At 43.1% G+C, this 22,405-nt stretch overlaps 1 protein-coding gene across 46 annotated transcripts in view; it reads left to right on the top strand.

Moving 5' to 3' along the window:
• NRXN1 (neurexin 1) overlaps window positions 1-22,405 on the top strand; it is a 988,232-nt gene that overhangs the window by 327,892 nt on the left and 637,935 nt on the right. The gene's annotated exons all lie outside the window — the stretch shown is intronic.

The following is a 22,405-nucleotide window of genomic DNA, read 5'->3' as shown; positions in this document are numbered from 1 at the left end:
CTTGTGACAGAGCGTTCCACCAGATCGGGGCCACAGCAGAAAACCTTGGCTCTGGTTGAGGCCAGCCTAACCTCCCTGTGGCCTGGGACCTCCAAGATGTTTTTGTTTGAAGACTGTAAAGTCCTCCATGGGACATACCAGGAGAAGCGGTCCTGTAGGTACGAAGGTCCCAGGCCGTATAGGGCTTTAAATGGCCTTCTAAATCCAGCCTGCAGATGGTCCGGGAATCAGCGTGTTTTTACAAGAGTAGAATGTGCCCTTTTACTTAAAATGAATCTCTGGGTAATTTGTGGGGCATAGGAATTCGTTCATTATTATTTTTTCAAAATATAGTCCGCCCCCTGCCCCCCCAAGGTCTGAAGGACAGTGGACAGGCCACCTGCTGAAGAAGTTTGCTGACCCCTTGAGACCTATTTGCGCCATCCCCCACTTTCGGTTAGTTGAACGAAGGAAGAGGGATGCAAATAGTACATTAATTATACTACATGGAGCCTTGATGCTGCACGCCCTGACAAATGTGAGCAGTGGGATGATTGGACAATTTAAATTTGAAACATTATGATGTTGGCTAAACTGACGTATAAATTGCGGGATAAGGACAACTGTGGCTTTAAGGAAGAATGGGAGCTTTTTACAAATTATTTAAAAAGACAACAAAATGAACTGGACTGCTTGGCAGGTTTTGAATAAACATACACAAATTTATTGGTTGATAACATGTTTGATAGATAATGTAAGTATATGTAACATTTTATAACATGCAGAGAATGCATATACAAGTATATGTAACATTTTATAACATGCAGAGAACATGTTGAGAAATCAGAGAGGAGCTGAGGGAGGTCTTTGGTAGGGGAAGGGAGGGAGGGATGGAAGGGGGGAAAGGGGAAAAAAAATAATGTATGTGATTATATCTGAAGGCAGCCCTGTCCAGGGAAGTTTTTAATGTGTGACATTTTGATGTATTTTTAATCCTTGTTGGAAGCTGTCCAGAGTGGCTGGGGAAGCCCAGCCAGATGGGTGGGGTACAAATAAATTATTATTATTATTATTATTATTATTATTATTATTATTATTATTATTATTATTATTATTATTATTAGGTTTGATAATTTGTTATGTTGAGATTTAGAAAAAGAAAAGAAATATCATGATGAAGTAGTTGTGAAATGACCCTGTAGGTAATAACAACTGGATGATAATAACAAGTGGGTGGAGAACCCATTTGGGAGGACTGGATGACATGAAGCATAGAATTGTAGAGTTGGAAGGGACCCAATGGTCATCCTGTCCAACCCCAGTCAATGAAGAAATCTCAACTAAAGCATCCATGATAGATGGCCATCCAACCTCTGCTTGAAAACCTCCAAGGAAGGAGAGTCCTCCACCACCCTCTGGACATCATTCAGCTGTGCAAAAGCTCTTTCTGATGTTCAGATGCAATCTCCTTTCTTGTAACTCGAAGCAAAGGTTCCTCACTTCAAGGGGGCAGAATTGATAGGGGAAGGGATTATGTACTCAGCCCTTCTAGTTCCTTACTTTCAGATTGGCCCTGCTGGTGAATGAAGCTTGGGTCTGGTGTAACATTTTACTCCAACGTAGCTTATAACAGCTTGCTAAATTGTTTAGAACTAGTAAGCTAGCCAGGAGGAGGAATAAATATTATTATTATTATTATTACTATTATTCTTATTATTATTAATAATAATTTATTTGCACCCTGCCCATCTGGCTGGGTTTCCCCAGCCATCCTGGGCGGCTTCCAACAAAGATTAAAAATACATTGAAATGTCACACATTAAAAGCTTCCCTAAACAGGGCTGCCTTCACATGTCTTCTAAATGTCAGATAGTTGTTTATCTCTTTGACATCTGATGGGAGGGCATTCCACAGGGCGGGTGCCACTACCGAGAAGGCCCTCTGCCTGGTTCCCTGTAGTTTTGCTCCTCGCAGTGAACACAGGTGGTCCGAGATATGGCTAAATGTAAAGGACCCCTGGACGGTTAAGTCCAGTCAAACTTAACTATGGGGCGTGGAGCTCATCTCGCTTCAGGCTGAGGGAGCTTGTTTGTCCACAGACAGCTTTCCAGGTCATGTGGCCAACATGGCTAAACCGCTTCTGTCGCAACGGAACACCGTGATGGAAGCCAGATAGCAAGGAAACAGTGTTTGCCTTCCCACTGCAGCAGTACCTATTTATCTACTCACACTGGTATGCTTTCAAACTGCTAGGTTGGCAGGAGCTGGGACAGAGTAGCGGGAGCTCACTCTGTCATGCGGATTCAAACCGCTGACCTTCCGATCGGCAAGCCCAAAAGGCTCAGTGGTTTAGACCACTGCTCCAACTGCACTGAGATATGGTGCGCTGGGAGGAGAGGAACTCTAACAACCCTTGTTGTTGTCGTCCTCATTGTCCTTATCTTCTTCCTCCTCTTCCCCCTCATCTTTAAATTTGTATACCACCCTGAGGTGAACAGATAGATGATGGTATACAACTTTAATAAATGGTAATAATAATTCAATGTATTGCATTAAAACAAAAACCCAACACAGAAACATTCAAAATAATGTTTTGGTATTGCATTTCTAGAATCACAAAATGTAACCTGACAAGAAAAAGAGATTAATGGGTCCTTTGAGTACATTGTTAAGGTTTTCTGGTATACTGAAATATTTTCTTGGGGGGAAAATGTTAGGGGAGGAGGGGGCTTAGTCACCTCTGAATCAGGTGGCTGAATCTGCTTTCCACAAGAAGGGTGCACTTCAGAGAGAATATTTTTACTTTTGAAGTTTGCTGTTAACATTTCAAAGCAGCTCAGAATCCTTACTTATTTAACTGTCTATTCATCCTGCAGTCCCTATATATATTTTTCCTGTTATCCCCCCCCCTCTTTTTATATATAAAAAGGCCCTTCGGTGTGTGTTATTGATTTATCCAAATTTATATAAATTAATTCAAATATCATAATATAAGTATTGGTTTTAGGGTAGTACGATGTTGTGGGTAAAGTGTCAGGCCTGGACGGGAGAGACTGGGAGTCAAATTCCCACACTGCTATAAAACCAACAGGATGGCCTTCAGTTAGAGACCCTCAGTCTGCCAATCTGCCTCTTAGAGGGCGGAAAGCCTTAGCTCTTTGCAGGGAAGATGGGATACAAGATTTACTAACAATACCACCTGATAGTCTGAAATTCCTGGTGTTTCAGGTGGAATACTGTATAACACTGCAGGGAAGCTATTAGGCAATTCAGGTTCATATCCACCAGTCAGACTTCCCATATATTGGTGAGTAGTTCTACTCCTTCGGCTGTAGGTAAGACAAATGTTGGGGAGTGACAGTCCATTTCAAAACACCTCCCAGCTTTCCTCCCTCCAAATTATGCTCAAGCTAGCAGTTAGTTGTGGAAATTAGTTGAGGTTAGGGCTGCTCCTCACAGGGACATGACTTGCATTTTTGTAAAAACACACATGCATGCACTCACAAATAAACATGCAAATTCAAATTCTATATCACTGCAAACTCAAACTTTTTCAAGAGATGAGTAAAACTAGTTATGTACCAATTGCCTCACCTCTGTGTTGTCCCAAGATGAGTGAGTATGCGAGGCCCAGTTCTTTGTTGGAGTTATTGCTAATGGATTTGTGTAGCACCATTCAGGACGCTCGCGTAGAGGGAGGAAAGCAATAAAATAAAGAATAAAGCCACAACTGGTAATAAATAGAAAGATACAGCAGTGTTGTATTTCCAGTGACTAACAAAACAGAAATTTTATATTCCTATAGTAAAATGTTTTGGCTTTTGCCTTCTTTATTTGTTCTGATAAAATTGATGCTGCTTCCAAGGTGGTAGTTACAGTGCTTTGAGAACGGAATGGTCAGAAGGGTGGATTTCTTTAACGCTTTCCTATCTGTCTATGGTATTATTGTCAACTCTGAAAAGACCTTGGGAGAAGATCTTTAGCTGATATCATTAATGTGGGTGAATGTTCAAAAGAAAAGATTTCCATAAGCATGGGGCTACAGCTCAGGGGAAACTGGTACCCACTGGGACTAGAGGTGCAGAAGACAAGGAGGTCAACAGTGCTTTTTGTCACCATCATCATCCTTGATGAATTCGACATAAGCAACATAGAAGCCACCCACTCTCAGGGCAACAAGGGATTCAACACTCCAAACTAGTCAACTGAATGCCTTCCATTTTCTAGTTCCTCTCCCGCTGCCCCCAACATCACTGCCATGTTTCACTGGAATTCATGCATGCATATTCACGAATGAATCGTGAAATTCTAGAATTATAGAGTCAGAAGGGACCCTACAGGAATCCTCCTATGCTGGAATCTCAACTCAAGCATCCATGACAGATGGCCACCCTACCTCTGCTTAGAAACCTCCAATGAAGGAGACTCCTCCACCGGCCAAGGTTCGTCTGTGAATTGACTGCTAATTTAGAAGATGGCCACACCTGGCAAAAGTCTTCACATTGTTTCTCTCTCTCAGTATTCATGATTTCTCCAGCTCAAACGTCAAACAGCTCTTACTCAAGGTGCTCTGCAGGTTCTTAGAAGAACTACTCAGTTCATGGTCATAAGGTATTCTCACAAGTTATAGGCCTGAAAGTCAGCCCAATGTCATAGAAGTGTTGTGAGGCTCTTGCTGCCATTAGCCAACTGTTTTCTGATGCCTGCTTCAGGGAAGCTTAACCAGTAGATTATTACACTCTCTGCTGGCATAATTGGCTTTGGTGGGATTGCTTCAATAGAGAACTTGACCCAATTGTGATAGCGATTTTCCTTACTCTGGAATGTGAATACTGCAGAACAGCCCAATTATTGTTCCGCATTATTAATCCGCTTGCATTTTAACAGCATTTCCTCAGACTTCTATTTAAAAAGGCAGTGGGTAATGTCTCTGTAGGGACATGTCCTTATCAAACTCCCAAGCAGATCTATAGTCTTCTTAAAGAAATAAGTATCAGTGGGAAACATTGGATATATGAAAAACTGCTGGAGTAGGTTGGGGGGGGGGGAAACATGGGGAAATTGTGTAATCCTTGGTGCTTTGCTATGTTACAGAGATTTAAACTACTTTCTTAGGCTTGATGCAGAGATCTCCCTTTGAGTCATTGTATTCTTAATCATTTTAATACCTTGGCAGATTTTGCCCTACAGTTCACAGCTAATGTTGTACTAAGCTTGAGCCTGAGCATCTTTTGATATCTGTATAGCATCTCATGACAAATATAAAGGTAAAGGGACCCCTGACAGCTAAGTCCAGTTGCGAATGACTCTGGGCTTGCGGCGCTCACACTGGCGGAGGAAGAGGAGTGCAAGTGGAGTGCACTGCCCCCAGCAGCACAATCCCCAAGGTGCCATCATGGCTGCCCCTACGCTGGGTGCCCCGCCCCTGAGGGTGGGGCGCCCTACCCCAGGATGCACGCCAGTCCCGCCCCGCCTGCTTTCTGCCCCCTCGCCCCTGGTGCCAGAGCATGACGTTCCACCACTGGGTCTCATCTCACTTTACTGGCCGAGGGAGCCGGTGTTTGTCCACAGACAGCTTCTGGGTCATGTGGCCTTCATGACTAAGCCACTTCTGGCGAAACCAGAGCAGTGCATGGAAATGCCATTTACCTTCCCACCACAGTGGTACCTATTTATCTACTTGCATTTTGACGTGCTTTCGAACTGCTAGGTTGGCAGGAGCTGGGACCGAGCAACAGGAGCTCACCCCGTCATGGGGATTCGAACCACTGACCTTCCGATCGCCAAGCCCTAGGCTCAATGGTTTAGACCACAGCGCCACCCGCATCCCTTTTTCATGACAAATGTAAATTTTATTTATTCTCTCCCCTTTTCTATTTGAGGCCAGTCCAATAAATTTTGCCACCAGAGGTGGAGCAACAAATGATGTCTCCCTCTCCAAGTAGCCAAATCTGGTCAAATTATGTTGGCGCCTGAAGCAGAAAATCCCAAAAGACCTGTCTCTGGGCAGTGCAAATGCTATAAAAATAAAACAAGTAACTAACAATTTGCTGCCTTTTCATGATACCCCAAAGTAGTGGCCACATGCCTCTTAATCGTTGGGTTGGCCCATTCTTGTGTACAGTATAGTGCTGTGCTGCCTTGGGCAGTCACCTTGTGCACCTTTATATCTTTAGAATGGTCTGGTCATTGATGAGGGACAAGGTCTAAACCACTGAACCTCTTGGTCTTACCGATCAGAAGGTCAGCAGTTCGAATCCCCACAACAGGGTGAGCTCCTGTTGCTCTGTCCCAGCGCCTGCCAACCTAGCAGTTCGAAAGCACGCCAGTGCAAATAGATAAATAGGTACTGCTGTGGTGGGAAGGTAAACGGCATTTCCATGCACTCTGGATTCCGTCATGGTGTTCCATTGCTCCAGAAGCTGTTCAGTCATGCTGGCCACGTGACCCGGAAAGCTGTCTGTGGAAAAATGCCGGCTCCCTCAGCCTGAAAGTGAGATAAGCGCTGCAACCCCATAGTCGCCTTCTACTGGACTTAACTGTCCAGGGGTCCTTTACCTTTACCTTTTTCCTGATAAGGGACAATGTAGGGATGTTCCAAATGTTGGCTCATACCCAGCTTTGAAGTTTGTAACACGTTTTGCATAGTCTGGGAACAGAATAATGGATCGGGGGGGGGGGAGCAGGCAGCTTCTTTGGACAAATATAAAAATAAAGTTATGCATGAATCTTAATATTCTGTTAGACGTGACAGTCTGCATGGTGAAGTGGGTAGAACTAAGTATTGCAGATATTAATAGTGCACATTTTGAAGTGACTGGATGCATAAAAAGGTAGTCCTTTTGGAATGAAGCACTGTCCAGACTTATAAAGATATTATTTAAAGTTTACTTGCAGAACTTTCTTCAAAAACAGAGCAAAAGCATCAAAGATGCATGCAAAATATACAATGTGCTGTGCTGTCCTGCACAGGTTCAGCATCTTAGAAATAACTTTAACATATAATTAGAGCTGACAAACATAGCTCTCTCTCTGTGTCTGTCCGGCTCAATTGCCTGCATTCCAGCTTCCATTAGCCTGGAGCTGCTTACTTGAAGAGCTTCTTTTACATCCTTGCTCCATGGAGTTTGAGAACAGCAGCAAAAACTGGCAAATTTGTAATTCAGTACTTTTCACATGTTCTAAGGTTCATCATTCACACTTTAGATGCTAGAGAACAACAATCAGGTAATTATCAACCAGTTTAAGCTCAGAGAGAGCTCTTCTTGCTGTTCTTCAGCTACAATTGAATCTTCCAGTTAAACCTTTTCACCAATACAAAGGCATTCCCATTTCAGTGTCAATCAAGCCAATTGTACTTAAAACTAAGGCGCAAGCAGAAATAAGCTGAAATCCCGGCACCAATGTGACACTTCTCCCTGGGTGGTATTGAGCCCGTCATTCGCCCTCAGTCTCCCCTTCCCCTCTCTTCCTTACTCTGGAACGGTTCATCCCATTTTGCCACCTGGGGAAAAATGGGAATGTACCACCCCACCTCTCCACCCCTGAAGCCTCCTTTACTTGTAGTGATGGTGGTGGCTGTTTCTGGTGAGGTCTCCTCCCCTACCGCCTCAAATGAATCCATTTTTATTTGCTTGTTGGGAAATACAATGAATGTTAAAACTTTCATCCTCATCATCTCACCGCAAACATACAAATCCCAGTGTATTTTACCCTTTCCTCTTTAATACAAATATTCAATCTCTTTTATGATACCCCCATGTCAGGAAGGTCTGGGGAAATAATCCATGTGTGATCGCATGAAGGATATCAATCAGCATATTGCATAACCTCATCAACCTGGAAATAGGTTGGTGCAAAGCCTGGTAAATAATTTAAGGTTATGGTGTTCCAGAGCTAATGGCAATTTCCTTCGTCTCTCCCCTCCACCCATACTGAGGAACTGGAAGAATTAAGGTGGGCACAATTTGAGATAAATTAAGATGGAGAGCTCTTGGCTGTCGTTCTCAAGGAAGTTTGTTGAACACTTAGGGCCATATTAAGACATGGTGTGGCCCTAAACTATGTCATTTTTAAAAACACCGTAGCAGTAGCAAGGAAAAATGTATTATTCTAACAGAAAGGACAATAAAAAAGAGAGAGAAAAATAAACATTTGCATTTGTGTATATACCTGTATATAGGCAAGGCTGCAGCTAAACACTAACAGTCTAGCTAAAGCTTAAATCTTGCAACAAACATATATGCTTATCAAATACCTTTTGATCCAAATTTATGATTTCTTACACAGCATATATTAAATCTATATTATAGTTGTTTCTGGACAAATTTTTAAACACAGTATGAACAATAATTATTATTAGCTATTAAGTATATCTTTGACATATCAAAATAATAATGTGTGTTTTAGAGTCAGGTATTCCTTTTATCTATTTTTAACCAATTATCAATTACCAACTAAATCACTGAGTTGTGGCATTGACTGGAATAATCTGGATTCTTCTCAAATCAGGAAAAACAAGCAAATATTCCTCTGTCCACCAGACTTTTGAATAAGCAAAGCTGGAAATTGATTTCCCTTTTGTTCCATTTTAAACTGTTCCAGCCATTTCTGAATCTCTGTCTTGCCATCTAGCTTATTTTGTTTTATTTTGCTCAGCCGCATACAAATGAGCAATGGATCTTCTACACCCTGTGGGAAAAGTCCCAGCCCAACCTGTGACCCTCCTGTTTCATTATTAATCGTTTAGCATTAACGATTTGGCTGTTTATGCCAACATACATACAAGCACACCTACTTGCATTAAATTTAACCAATTTCAAAGGCTCTTGAGGAATAGCAGTGCATTGAAATATGCACGTATTGAAAAAGTAATAAAGAAAGTAGCCTATAATTTAAAGTTGCAACCTCTTGTTCAGCACTCCGTGAAACATACTACCACAGTTGCAAAGACACACAGTTTTTAGAACCTTGTGTGGTTTGAGTTCAATGCTTGAGCAGTAACAGTGATGTAGGGCAGATTCTGGCAACACCTCCTCTCTCTAGGATCATTCAGTGCCTTCTTACCCATAGGTGCTAAGGGTGTGGGGCACTCAGGCGCTGGGCTCTCAGGGGCGCCTGGCCGAGAGTCTGGGGCCTGAGAGTTGAGTCCGGCTGGGTCTTCTGCTGCGGGCGGCTCTGCGCCACGAGTTCAGGGGTGACTGAGCCAGCAAGATGCTGAGGTGGCCGGCCGGCCGGCTCCACCCTCCTGCGCACCTGGGACTGGGCAACCTGGGAGGGGGGGCTCTGGGCAGATCTTTGCACCCCTGTGCCACATATACTTAAGACAGCCCTGGGATCATTCTCCCTTGATGAATACCTGCACAAAAAATGCTATACTCCATAAAGTGTGAAGGGTGTGTATATCTAAAACTCAGTGCATGTCCCTTCTGAAATATTTGGAAATGGCAAGTGGGGAATTTTCAGGCCCAGTGGCGCATTTGCAGTGATTTCAGGATTGGTGACACAGGGTCCCAAGATCTGAGCTAGTGGAAAGCTTTTTAAAAAAGCAGAATGGTGCTGGACTCCTAATTCAAGCATTGGATGTGAAGTTTTACCACCACCCACAGACCCTCTAAGTGTCCGTATTTTCCAGGGATGTCCCTGATTTAGAAAAGCTGCCCTGGTTTCTGATTTGATCCCAGAGTGTCCCGCTTTTCGTTAGGACATCCCTATTTTAATTGGAGAAATGTTGGAGGGTATGGAGTTATCTGATCCCTGAGACGTCTGAAGGCAATCCTATCTAATGTTTTCTTATGTTTTTTATATATGTTGCAAGCTGCCCAGAGTGGCTGGGGCAACCCAATAAGAAATGTGGGGTATAAATAGTAAAATTATCATGGGATGGGACGTCCCTACTTTCATTGGAGAAATGTGGGAGGGCATGCCCCCATGCCCAGAGAGTATAGTACTGATGACCATACTAGTAAATATGTTCTTGCCCAGTGCCTTTTAATTCCACAGGGGCTTCTGCAAGGGACCAAACCTACAAGTATCTTTACAGCAAGTATACATATTATCCATTCTCATGAAGCTGAGCTTAGCATCCTCGTGGCATTCAGTCATTACTGGGTTTGTTGTTTTATTCTGATGATGCAGGCCATCTCTGCTCCACTCCAATAAAGGTGATCAGCACATTCATAATTGCTCATCCTCTCTACTAATTGCATCCCTGAGATTAAGCACTCTGATCCTTTACTTATTTCTTTTTTTGCTGCAAGAAGACCTGGCAGCCTCTGTTTGAATTACGTGCTTGATTTCTTTAATTGCTGTATGGATTCCTATTAAAAATATATATGAGTGTACCCAGGAAACAGAGAAGCAAAAAAGCAGTCAGGGAGGAAAATCAGGAAATGATATGTGGAATCCTGACAAAAAGCCAGTATCCTTTTCTTGCTCTTCCATTTAACTGCCTGCCCATCCATGATAAAGGAGCCTTAAACAATATGGTGCGGAACAATAAAAGCTATGCCCTATCAAGTAACTCAGGCATCAACAACCTCAGGTATGCAGATGACACAACCTTGATGGCAGAAAGTGAGGAGGAATTAAAGAACCTATTAATGAGGGTGAAAGAGGAGAGTGCAAAATATGGTCTGAAGCTCAACATCAAAAAAGTAAGATCATGGCCACTGGGCCCATCACCTCCTGGCAAATAGAAGGGGAAGAAATGGAGGCAGTGGATGGAGCTTACTTTCTTGGGCTCCATGATCACTGCAGATGGTGACAGCAGTCACGAAATTAAAAGACGCCTGCTTCTTGGGAGAAAAGCAATGACAAACCTAGACAGCATCTTAAAAAGCAGAGACATCACCTTGCCGACAAAGGTCCGTATAGTTAAAACTATGGTTTTCCCAGTAATGATGTATGGAAGTGAGAGCTGGACCATAAAAAAGGCTGATCGACGAAGAATTGATGCTTTTGAAGTCTGGTGCTGGAGGAGACTCTTGAGAGTCCCATGAACTTCAAGAAGATCAAACCTTTTCATTCTTAAGGAAATCAGCCCTGAGTGCTCACTGGAAGGACAGATCCTGAAGCTGACGCTCCAAGACTTTGGCCACCTCATGAGAAGAGAAGACTCCCTGGAAAAGACCCTGATGTTGGGAAGATGGAGGGCACAAGGAGAAGGGGACGACAGAGGGCGAGATGGTTGGACAGTGTTCTTGAAGCTACGAACATGAGTTTGACCCAACTGCGGGAGGCAGTGGAAGACAGGAGTGCCTGGCGTGCTCTGGTCCATGGGGTCACGAAGACACAACTAAACAACAACAAATCAAGTAACTGAGCAGAGTCCACCAGTGTAATGTTAAGGAAATCCAGCTGAATAGGGCACAGACCTCCGTGGTACTGACTTTTGAGGTGCACAGTTTTATACAGATACTTGTCGTTTTTTGCTATATCTTACACAGTTCTTTTATTACATATGGAAGAATGTTATTATTTTTGAAGTAATTAATACGTTAGAATTGCTTTCCTTTTATGTATATATGAAGTTAGCAATTTTGTTGGGGAACGTGCAAGTAGCTGGCCTAATTTAATTTTTATTTTTTAATTTTTATTACTTTGTTTAATGTGTAACATTTCCATATTGGCAATATGACTTACGTATTCTGACAGATAATATAAAGGCATTTGCTTTTTGTTTAGATTGCATTTCAAGAAATGAACCATATCAAAGCTTGAAATCTTAAAAAAAAATCCCTTGTTGTGTGCATTACCGTATATGTATCACCACTATTGATTTTGGTCCATTGAGCTGGGAAGAAAGCAAAAATATGTGACTGGCAGGAGTAAGTGTATGCTGCAGCAAGACCTTGAACCATGATCGGAGCTGTCCCTACCATTAGGGAGAGTGAGGGAAATTGCTCACGCAACTGATTTTAGGTTTCATGAAAGGGCAGCAAATTGTTAGCCATTTAATTTGTAGTTACTGTATTTTCAGGGCTGTGAAGGAAGAAATGTGCTTGTTGGAATTCCTGCACTAGGTTCCAAATACCTTGGCTGCCATTGGGTATTACACACCTTGACTTGGTGAGGGTTGGGGTTGAGGCATCATTTGCCGCTCTGCTTCAGGCAGCGAAATGCCTTGAGCCAACCCTGCCCACTATCGTCACACAGTCTTGTTGCCTGTGCAGTTCATGACACCCATGCTGCTGGTTGGTTGCTACCTAATAATAATAATAATAATAATAATAATAATAATAAGGTAAAGGGACCCCTGACCATTAGGTCCAGTCGTGACCGACTCTGGGGTTACAGCGCTCATCTTGCTTTGTTGGCCAAGGGAGCTGGCATACAGCTTCTGGGTCATGTGGCCAGCATGACAATGCCGCTTCTGGCGAACCAGAGCAGTGCACGGAAATGCCGTTTACCTTCCCGCCGGAGCGGTACCTATTTATCTACTTGCACTTTGATGTGCTTTCGAACTGCTAGGTTGGCAGGAGCAGGGACTGAGCAACAGGAGCTCACCTCGTCACGGGGGTTCGAACGGCCAACCTTCTGATCGGCAAGTCCTAGGCTCTGTGGTTTAACCCACAGCACCATCCGCGTTCCTTATAATAATAATACTTTTATTATTTATATCCCGCCCATCCGGCTGGGTTTCCCCAGCCAATCTGGGTGGTTCCCAGCAGAATAGTAAAAAACACGATAAACCATTATGAAGGCATGACCCTCCAGAAGTGGTTGGACTACAATTCCCAGAATTCCTGACCATGCATAATGCTGGCTGGGGCTGATGAGAGGTGGAATCCAACAACAACAACAGGAGGGTCACATGCTGACCCAATGGAAAAGGAGAAGCAACATATTTCACACACCATGACAAGTTCATACCCACTGGCACAAGCCATCATTAGATAACTGCACCCTCAGATGTGCCAGGTGGAGGCAATGAACTGGGCTGGAAGAAGTGAAGTCTCTGGATGGGCTTAGCCCTGTGAACATTTATTAAATTTGAGGAAAGCCAAGTGCTGGCAGGACATTTCCCTGTATATCATTACTAAGCAAAAATATAATTATTCACAGATGCAGACTACAGATGCTTCAGTTCTCCACTGCCAAGTCCTGCCGTTCTCCACAAATAGAACCTGCAGAAACAACGAGATACACTCTGAAACCTAATAAAACATGCCTTTCAGGAGCTATGGAGTCAAGCTCAGTGACCTTGCTGGTTGCAAACCTTTTGACATCTCTAATGAAGATAAAACTTGTCCTCTGCAAAACTGCAAATATCACCCTCTTCTTCTAAAATACAGATTTGAGTTGAGCAGACAAGGGAGCCCAGCCTAGCATAGTTCAAGTTTTTACATAAGGCCAACATGACCCCTCTTAGTTCTCCAGGTCCCTGATTCTTCTGGGATGCCCAGCTGCAGTCATTTGCGCCACCAGGGCGGTGCAATAGAGCACCGGGGCTGTCACAGTGGTACAGAGAGTCAAGTGATATTGGTGTGGGTATTTTTTTTAATGTAATTGAATGTACTGTTTTAATTTTTGTTTTAATGTATCTCTGTGGGGTTTTGCTTGCTTGCTTGCTTGTTTTGTAAGTTACTTTGTCTTCAGCAAGAAAATGTGACCAATAAATTTGATAACTAATAATACAGTTACTAGATATACCAAGGTGAAGATTGGCACCAGGTGTGAGAAGACCTTTAGCAAAGTACCCACTGGCAGACCATTTCCTATGCTTGTGAGGTGGGTGAGAGGGAGGTGTCTGGCCATGTTTGAAGTTACCTTCCATTCTCTATTGATATTCACAATGGAGATAACGTCAATATTAAAAGCAGCTCCAACACTGGTGGCTCCATTTCATTGGTGCCTAGGGTTAATTTAAACACCATTCACCCCAGAAAACAAATTGGAGGCAAAAACTTATCTCTTCACATGGGAACCCTTTTGCCCTGGCAGGCCAGTCACCCATTGAAAACAATGGATAATTAAAACAGTAAGGGAGTTAATGGTGACAGGGGAGTGGCAAGGCCACGAATGTGCAATGAATCAAATGTAGTTTTAATGAATGGATAACTTATTTTTAAAAAGTCCTTTTTTTAGCAACAACAATAGCAACAATAAATGGAGCAACGGAATATTTTATCCCCCTCTTGCATTCCCAACACAGAGCTTTCCAAACTTTCCATGTTGGTGACATACCTTTTAGACATGCATCATTTTGTGACACAGTAATTCAGTTTTACTAGCAAACTGGAGGTTAAAGTAACCCCTTTCCAGCCAGGGAGGAGCACGGAGGGCGTTTGTGCGACACACCTACACGCTGCAGCTGACACACTAATGTGTCCTGACACACAGTTTGGAAAGCTCTGCACTTTTATTTTATTTTTTGCAGGGAGGAGATGATCAAGTCCTTAGGTGGTGACCATACAGGCTTTGTGGATTAGCTTTGGCTTTGCACATCACACGTTGGAAGGAGGAAAAGAGCTGACAGGGAGATCTTCCATTTAAGCAGCCCCCTCTCCCAGAATTTCTAAGCTCAAATTCAGTTACCAAAGGCACTTTTGATTTTTTTTTTCCAAATGGGGGAAAGATGAACCCAGTGTGTTGGCACCACTAGTTTTGACCTTAGTCTGCTGGTAAATCTTTTTTTTCTTTTTTTCTGGCTGATTTTAAAAGACAAGAAGAAATAAAAGGTAGTGCAGGGACAGCTAGACCAATCCTTATCTTTGGAATCTTGGTCCCCAGCCAATAGCAGCTGTGGCATCCTTTTCAAAAGAAAGAGCATCTGTCAGAAAGTTACTCCGCAGTGCCTCTACTGCTATTTGAACATTTCTAACTTGCATGGGTTGGTTTGGGTATATATATTGAGGGGGGTGAGGAAGTTCCTCTCTCTTTTGTTTTAAATTTTCTCCTCTCGAAGCTCTTGATTTTTTTGAAGCTTCATCTTTTACCAGCTGTTTAGAAAGAAAGGAAAATCAATTTATTCTGATTGTCTGGAGAAAGGGAGCAAGGGAGCCCTTTAATGATACTTGAACAGATGTGGAATTCTATTATACTTTGTTATATGCTGACAGAGAAATAAAAGTAGCATAAAAGAAAGAAGGGTGAATCACCAAAAAACAAGCAAACAATAAATTACAAAGTGCAATAAAGTAACCTGCTTTCTGTGTCTCCCCACCCCACAAAGCTCTCCAGTTCATTGGCAGGAAAAGTGAACAGAGATTCCCTGTATGGTTTCTCACTGATCCTATTTAAAAATTAAAATAGCAATACGTTCTGCCTCATTCTTGGGTTGCCAGAGTTTCAGCTAATCCCTAAAGCTATCCCTACCAGTCCTTTGCTCTCCAGAGATATGCAGGAGGTGTTGTTTTTTATGTCTCCATACCATGATAATAAGGGACCCGGGTGGCGCTGTGGGTTAAACCACAGAGCCTAGGACTTGCCAATCAGAAGGTTGGCAGTTCAAATCCCTGTGATGGGGTGAGCTCCCGTTGCTCAGTCCCTGCTCTTGCCAACCTAGCAATTCGAAAGCACATCAAAGTGCAAGTAGATAAATAGGTACCTTTCTGGCGGGAAGGTAAACGGCGTTTCCGTGCGCTGCTCTGGTTCGCCAGAAGCGGCTTAGTCATGCTGGCCACATGACCCGGAAGCTGTCTGCGGACAAACGCCGGCTCCCTCAGCCTATAGAGCAAGATGAGAGCGCAACCCCAGAGTCATCCACGACTGGACCTAATGGTCAGGGGTCACTTTACCTTTAAAAAACAAGTGTGTGGAACCTTTGTCCTTCCATATGTTGCCAAACTACAATGCCCATCAGACCTAGCATACATGGCCTATGGTCAGGGATGATGGGGGTTGTGGTTCAGAGATATCTAGAGGGGCAAAGATGCCTCACACCTGGATAAAAACCATAGAGGCAGCCAATGTATTTCTCCCCATTGTTTCCCTCCTTGGACAGGAACATTTGCATTTTGTCTGAAGTTTGCTTTGGGTAACAACCTTTGGTGACAACCCAGGAGGACATGAAAAACCACTATCACAACCCACCCAAAAGTGAATTAGTTTCAGTGTGGTTGGGTTGCTGTTTAATAAAGCTTTCACTGAAAATCTGAAAAGTTTGTTTGGGAATCATGGTAGGACTCAGCAGAGGCCACACTGGATTCATGTACCAGGATTCCCACACAGACATAGGGAAGGTGACATTCCTCTTCTAGCTCAGCTTGCTTGCACCTCTGCTAAACTCTAAAAGAGAGGTGGCTACCCTGGGATCCTCCATGTCTCATTGGACACCAGCTCCCATCAGCCCTAGCTAGCACTATGCTCAGGGCTGATGGAAACTGGAATCTCACAACAAATGGGGTGGCATAGTTGGTTGTTGTTGTTGTTTAGTCATTTCTCTTTGTGACCCCATGGACCAGAGCACACCAGGCACTCCTGTCTTCCACTGCCTCCCGCAGTTTGGTCAAACTCATGCTGTTAGCTTCGAGAACACTTTCCAACCATCTCGTCCTCTGTCGTCTCCTTCTCCTTGTGCCCTCAATCTTTCCCAACATCAGGGTCTTTTCCAGGGAGTCTTCTCTTCTCATGAGGTGGCCAAAGTATTGGATCCTTCATGGATCACTGTCTTTTCATGATGAAGGGGGCTGAATAACTCAGAGAAGCTATGAGCTATGCCGTGCAGAACCACCCAAGATGGACAGGTCATAGTGGAGAGTTTTGACTAAACATGATCCACCTGGAGCAGGAACCGGCAAGCCACTCCAGTATCCCTGCCAAGAAAACTCCATGCACAAAAACAACTGGCATAGTTTAGCCACCTCTAAAGGAATTCTCCATGGCCTGGCTGCTCCAGTGCTTAAATGTAATGTCAATGCTTTCTTCCTCTTCCACTAGTGCCCAGTTCCTGCCCTGTCTCCCAAACCTTCTCAGACTGGCATATCTGGCAAGATAGTTGCCTTGCTTTCCTTTACCTGTCTCAAACAAGAACCTTGGTTTGGCTCTGCACTGAGGAATGGGGGTCCCAAAGATGGCACCTGTGGGTCAAAGGTTACACATGTAATACATGTGCATCAGGGCAGCTGCAAGTTATTCTGCCCTCCTTCATAGTGACCTAGTGAGAGGTCAGCCATGCAAATGATTCAAGCATCCCCTTCAGTTGCCACCCCAGCGGTGGTAGTAAATGAAGGGAAGAAAAAAAAGAGAGAAGGAAAGGAAGGTTTTATTCATTGTAAGAAACACAGGGGGGTTGTTTTGCTTGATGAGTGAAGCTTAAGTCAAAACAGCTAGCATAATGCCATTTGCCAGCTGGCCCACAATTGCTCGTTTAACAACTGTCTTAATTCAAGATGTGAATTGAAATGACTATTTTAAATACACAGCTGGGAGATTACTGGTGTGTGTTGTTTCTCAATCCAGTATCATTTGGATTAAGCAATCGTTTCTCCCTATATCATCTGATCACTAGCAGACATCTCTATGCTGGTCAATGAAGGGAACAGATTCTGAGTGCTGTTCTTTGGGTTCTCGGCTGTTGTTTTTCACTGCTGTTTCTCAGCTTTGCAATTGGTTGGCGTTAATGGTCGGATTATTGTTGCTTTTATGTTCGCTTCTATATTTGTAACCTTATTTGGGCAGCTCATTTGTGGAAGGGGAAAGTAGTGCATAGTTTTTGTTAAAAAACAAACCAGAGTTTCTGGAAACTCTGATGTGGTTAATTATGACCTCAGTCAGCAATTGGGCTCTGAACTGGCCAGTTCTGGCATAAAGTGTGTGAGTTGGCTTACTGCTCTTCCCTGATCAGTTGAGTGGTAGCTTTCTGCCAGCAATGCATCAAGTCACAGCAAACACCTACAACTCTCGCCAGGCTATGACAAGTATTTATGCGTACAAAAGATGCATTAATTAATGTTGCATCATTTTACTGCTTTTGCATATTAAAAGCAAAATGAGCCATGATAAATCACCCAAGGCTATTTCAGTTTTCTAGCTGTTTTTATTAGATTTTGTACATCACCTTGGGGCATATTTTTTGTTTGTTTACCTAAATTTATATACCACTAACTAGACCAAAAGACCTCCATGTGATTTGCAGTAGACAGTCTTATTAAAAGTACCAATTAAAAACAGACATTAAAAACAACTTACATGAGATTTTTTGAAAAGAAATAAAATAAAACCTAACACTTATCAAACACATAATTCATTTTATGCATGGAAACATGGACAGAGCATGATTTAGAACATATACATAATTCTGAACATAAAACATAAGTAATTTTAAAGCACTTATACTTACTAATAAGATGGATCAGAATTGCAGGCTTGCTTATATAAGGGATCAATTAAAAAAACCAAAGCAGCATAGCAGATAAAATAAAATCAAAATGCAGGATTAAAAATTGACGTACAACAACTAACTTTAAGGTTTGAAAAAGCAGTAAGCACTATAAGAAGACTTGCTATCTCCAACAATGCAGTTATGCAGTGTGTCCAGCTGCCCTACAAGCAAAGTTTATGTTTTTGTTTTCTTAAATGAAGGGAAATAAGCAGGGTGCAAGGCTGGATAGCTCAGTTGGGTACAGCATGGTGCTGATAACACCATGGTTGCAGGTTTGATCCCTGTATGGGACAGCTGCATATTCCTGCATTGCAGGGGGTTGGACTAGGTGATCCTAAGGGTCCCTTCTGACTCTACAAATCTATGATTCTAACCCTGCTAACAATGCTCCCAAGTCACTCTTTGGATAGGGTTGCACATTGCAGGACTAATGTCAATGGAACCATCAGTAGGGAAAGGGAAAGAGTCCAGTGTAAAAAGCAAGGTGAGCCAAATTTGTTGCACAAGCCATCTGTTACAGAGCATTGCTAAGGGCAAAGAAATGTGTGGCTGTTATTTCTAAGATACCTTGGCATGGTAGTATATGAAAACCTTGTTTCTGGCTCTTAGAGTAAATGGAAATCTGTTAGGAAGCACCAGAAACATATCCCGTTGAGTGCATAATCCACTGGGTTATTGATTGAAGGAGAAACTAATGGCCAGAGAATAAGAATCCAGAGATTGCCTTGCTGGGACTTACTGATAGACCTCCACTGAGACATCTATTAAAGAGATATTTGTCAGTACAGAGATACTGATTTGATCTTTCCGATGACAATGCTAGCTGCCTTTTCTCCTGCAGCAAAGGGGTGCAGAATTGCTGGTTTGGCTTTTTGTGTCCTTCCTCAAGGAAATTGCCTTGGGGGGGAGGGGGTCAAAATAATTCACCTTGGTTCTTTGCAGAAGGGCCTGACAGGAGGCACAAAAGGTGTTCAGCTTCTTGAATAGTTTCCAAGATCCCCACCGCTCTGTATTTGTTTACAACATTTGGATCCTTTCTGACGCCCTTCACAATAGCTAGCACAACTTTACTCACAGATTGAAACATGAACTCGTAGCTACATGGGAGTCACTCTTGCACATGCCCCTAGACCTGTGGCAGCCATACTCTGTCATGTGAGGAGAGTACCTGAAAAATTGCCCCAAGGTGATTCCACATTGGAGAGAGAGAGAGGGTGCATTGGTAGCCCTTTCTATATTTGACACTGCACAATGAATTGGGATGTGTGTATGCCTGCAAAATATCAGACATGCTATCCACTGTAAGGCTACTTCTGCCCCTGACTGACAGACACAGCACCCCATTTCAGTTACAATTCCCAATTTATGTTGGCTGGAGTGGGCCAAACTACACATTATCATAGCTGTCAACTTTCAGATTTGAAAATAAGGGATCAGCAGCCTCACCTGTCCCGGGGACAGTCTGCGGGATATCTAACAATCCAGGATAGCAGCAGGAAGCAGCGGGAAACGGCGCTGGAATAAGGGAATTTTCCACAAAAAAGGGAAGGTTGACAGCTATGCGCATTATGCGTCCATAAAAGTAAAGGGCAAAGGGACCCCTGACAATTATGTCCAGAAGTTTCTACACATGTGCCCCAGATTCATCTTGTCTCCTATAGAATCTGTATACACTGGTTGAGGATGTTTTATACCTTTAAAAAATATCATGAGTTTTCGCATTTAATCATTTGTTGGGATCAACCATTTCCACACAACTTGATGCCACGTTTCTGGTTTTCCTCAATTCATCATGTTGCAAATTTTATTATGGATTGTATTCTAGGAATTGTTCTCCACTTTTCTGCCAGGGTTCAGTATCTGCATCCAAGACTGTGATTTGTGGTCTTTCACATTAAGCTATTACAGATTGTGGTCAGGACACATAAACACTGGCAGTATTTGTCGTGCATAACTGCCTGTTATGAAAGGGCTGTTAAGCAACAAACACAAATCTGAAAGTCGAGGTTAGAGAGAGAGAGAGAAACATTGTGGAGGCAGCAAAAGTTGGAAATAAGAAACCAATCAATTGTTGTTAGAAACATTTCTGATGTTCAAGAGCTTGACAAAGAATGAAAGTTCTTGACAATTGCTTATGTGCAGCTCATATTGTCTCCAATATTTTTGAAGTACGGAGAGTGAAGTACAGTGGTTCCTCAGGTTACAGACGCTTCAGGTTACAGACACTTCAGGTTACAGACTTCGCTAACCCAGAAATAGTACCTTGGGTTAAGAACTTTACCTCAGGATGAGAACAGAAATTGTGTGCCGGCAGCAGTGGGAGGCCCCATTAGCTAAAGTGGTACCTCAGGTTAAGAACAGTTTCAGGTTAAGAACGGACCTCCAGGACGAATTAATTTCTTAACCAGAGGTACCACTGTACTGAAAAATTGCAGTCTTTGGCACTATTGGATCTGGTTTGGATGGTTAAACTTTAAGCTTTGGGCTGGTCATTCTGGAGGTGTTTTTTACATAATGGAACACTGTCTGGAGATTCACTCCCAATCCATGATGACCAGGGGTGGGGAACAATTTTCAGCCCAAGAGCCACATTCTCTCATAGGAAACCTTCCAAGGGCCATATACCAGTGGTGGGCAAAAAGTGAGTGGAGCAAGAGAAGTCACTCTTGCCTTTGTGCAGTACGCTACATTGCAGCCATGCACATATCCAGGCATTTCTATGCACACGTCCAGGCAAGTAAGAGACGTTATCACAGTTCAAATATACATCCCAGGCTGGCAAAAATGACCAAACATTATTGGGGGGGGGGGAATATGGTCAGTAAGAGGTGTAGCATGGGAAGGGCTGTTTCCTGGAGAGAGTCCCAAGGGCTTGGACTTTTAGGCCTGAGGTTGCCCATTCCTGGTGTGGACAATATTGAGCTAGATGAACCAGTGGTTTGCCTAAGTATAAGGCAGACTCTCATGTTCCTATGTTTCTTGGGCAGGCAGTTGGCAGAGTCTTCACGCTATGGCAGTTTGCACATGTTTCGGACTATCAATTGAGAAGTGTGATTTTGTGTGCGTTCACCGGGACTGTTGCAATAGTCCAGATGTCACCCAACTATAGTCCTCGTCTGCAACCAAAACAAAGCGTCTCACATTCATCCCATATCACCTTTGCCTTTTCTACCCCACCCTGTCTTCTCTTGTTTCCTTCCTTTGCCTCATCATTCCTATCAGGCCCTCTGGGACCCGCTCCCAATGTTCAAATTGAGAGCCGATCTAGAAAAGACTGGGGAATCCATGGTCAGACCTCTCAACATCCCATTCCAATATTAAAAGCAGCCACAAGCAGAAATAGGCGTTCCCCTTGCACTGAGTGTGGAGAGGTTAACCATCCTTCCAAGACACTCCCACTGTTGAAATTATTTCTTGCCCACCCACAGCTGCTTTTAGTTATGGGGATACACATTCTGCAATCAGTTTTTAACCCAGCCACCCAGGCTATCAGCAGCTTTAATGGAAAGAATTTATTATTGTTGTTGTTGTTGTTGTTGTTGTTGTTGTTGTTGTTAGGGAACGCATTGAAAGAAAGGACCATAGTTTCCTTTAGTGTCACATCCCATCCAGTTTGGACTTTTCCCAATCCCTTCTTTCTACTTTTACCCATCTTCAGATCTCTTTTGTGTAGATTATAAACTAATTCAGATTGTAAACTACTTGGCGGACGATGCTGTGTTTTTTGCCTGTCATTGTAAACCACCAGGTACTTTGACAAAGACGTTAACAACAATCATTATTAATATACTTCTTAGCGACTCCGCGTTTTGAGGATATACAACCCCGTTTTGCATATTGTAAAAGAGAGTGAGCTCCTTTTATAGGACGCCTTGTTTTTCAATGGCTGCACATCACCACATCTGCTGCATCCCTCCACTACATTTAACACTGGTCCAGGGAGCCCTTAATCTGGTATGGATGTCAGCTGAAATCCCTCTCAATGTTACATGCTACAGCTGCCCTAATCCTCTAGCAGATGGTAAACGTTTGTGCTGCCGTGAAGGAGCTTCTGAAAATACCGAGGCTCAGGCTTAAAGCTGTCTTCCGTGGGGTCCAATT

The sequence above is a fragment of the Podarcis gaigeae genome (assembly GCF_964106915.1).
Source record: "Podarcis gaigeae genome assembly, chromosome: 3".
Classification (NCBI taxonomy): Eukaryota; Metazoa; Chordata; class Lepidosauria; order Squamata; family Lacertidae; genus Podarcis; species Podarcis gaigeae.
This window is presented reverse-complemented; position numbering and strand designations above follow the sequence as displayed.